A 2,249-nucleotide genomic window follows, 5' to 3' on the forward strand; every position below is an offset into this window, starting at 1 on the left:
GTTTAGAGAATCGGTTTTTCCTGGGTATTTCCATTCTGCAGTTGGTTGACTCCATGGATTTGGAACTCAAATAATTGATGGTCTCTCTGAAATGCTTTGAAACATGTTGGGCACAAGTATCTGACTTGTTTTATTTATTATTTATTTGTTATGTGTGTTTTGCCTTCATGTATGTCTGTGCACCATGTACATGCAGGGCCCATGGAGGCCAGAAGAGGGCGTCAGATCCTCTGGAACTGGAGTCACGGATCATTGGGAGCCACCATGTGAGTGCTGGAACCCAACCAGAGTCTCTGGAAGAGCAGCCAGTTCTCTTAACCACAGAGCCATCTCTCCAGCCCTCTGACATGTTTTAAATTCATCTGTGATGATCTATATAGACAACTTGGCATGTAACCCTCAAAGTCTAATGTCTGGGGCATTCCTGAAACTAGTCACAGGTGGTATGCTTTTTGCCTTACCCAGAAGTTACACACCACAACCTGTCATACGCACCCATGTGGCCTTTTACCCCCCCAAAAGTGGGTACTGCAGTGGGGTTTGCTCTAACTATATACTGTGCTCTGTTGTCACTGGCTTGTCATTGCAGGGCTGTTAGTTAGAGCTCAGGGAATAAGCCCTCTCACATAAAATGAGGTGCTTTCTGAGATCTACCTAGCAAACCTTGCTTGGGTGTGTTCCTCAGTCCCACACAGCTGACACTCAGTGTTGAGAAGGAGCAAAGACTTGAGAACCATTTCTCTTTTACTTTTACATACACACATAATTTTGCCATTGCTGTTTTTTCCAACTCAAAATATTTTACACTTTTCTTAGCATGCTTGTTGATAATTCTGGAGTTGCTACTGCTAATGGGGAACTTTTTTTTCACTACATGTTAGTAAATTCTGTTTTGGAGGAGGAACTCAGCCTGCCCCAGTTAACACAGAAGGATGCAGGCCCTGTTGAGAGGGGTCCCAGTGTGGTCTGGTATTGCATGCATTCCCAAGCAGGAGCTCACACTCTGAGCTGTAACAATGGACAGAACAATCACCTCCATCCCTGTAAATGGCTGCTCCAGCAGGTCTGGTGTCTGGAATGCCTCTGGTCTAGCAACAGTCTCTCAGAGAAGGAAGGCCTGGTTCATTCATGGACCATGCCTTCTGTTTCTCGAAGATACAATGAGGCCATGCAGTAGCTTTCTGCAGACGGCCCTGCTTCCTCTGGTTAGCTCCCCACCAAGAGATGAGAGTGATCCTCAGACAAACCAGGTCAGTGTCTCTCTTATGTCACTACACAGAATGTTCAGCTTCAAGGTAACCTCACTGGGACCTGCTTCTCCCATTACATCTCTCCTGTCACCCTCACTCACCCTGCACCGCCACACTGGCTTCCTGGCCAACTGCCCCTTCCAGTTTACATGCTGTTCCTAAAGATCTCTGCACTGCAGGCCCCTGGTCTCAGGAGGTCTCACCTGGAAGGTCACCTCCTCAGAGAAACCTTCCAGCCGTTTTCTTTCATGTCACTTGGTCTTGCTTTTTATCAGAGCACCTATAACTTCTGGGGATCTTCCCATCCATGAGTGTTCCTTCCCCAGTGGGAAGACTCAGGCCACTGGCCTGATGCATACACATACGATCCACCAAATCTGGATTCCTCTCCAGTGGCCCCCAGTGTTGAATTACAGCCAGGGCACCAACCTGCTTCTTGAACAAGTGTTGGCATTTTGTTTCCAGCAGCTCCAGTAATCAGACGCTAGCCCCAAACCCCGTGATTCAGTAAGCAGCATGAGAAGGCTGGGTCAGGAACACAGGGCCCTTCTTTCTTCTGAAAGATAGCAGCGTTCCAAAGATGGGGGCTACAGATGAGGGCTGAGCGGCAGTCCTGAGAACTGACCTGAATGCTGGAAGCCAACCCTCCCGTGCCCCATGCCAACTGTGACATTTCACAAACCAGGCAATCTCCCAGCTTTAGAAAGGAGGTGTTACTAGTTAGCTAGTGCTGGGATGAAACTGGATTTCCCTTTTCAGAACAAAGACAAGCACACTCCTCTGGGAAGCCCATCCTGGGAGAGGCTGCACGTTTCTGAGGCCCCACTTCCGTGCCAAGCATTCAGAGCCCATTGCCAGGCCTGCTTGCTTCAGCAGTTCTGGCAGAGTGCACCGGAATTCTCCAGCTTTGAAATCTAATTGCCCAGCATAGCCATGAAGCCCATTTCCAAGGCAGAAAAAGAAAATTGAAAGGAGAGGGGGAAAAAAGAAAAAGAAAAG

This window comes from Cricetulus griseus, chromosome 7 (assembly GCF_003668045.3).
Source record: "Cricetulus griseus strain 17A/GY chromosome 7, alternate assembly CriGri-PICRH-1.0, whole genome shotgun sequence".
Taxonomy (NCBI): domain Eukaryota; kingdom Metazoa; phylum Chordata; class Mammalia; order Rodentia; family Cricetidae; genus Cricetulus; species Cricetulus griseus.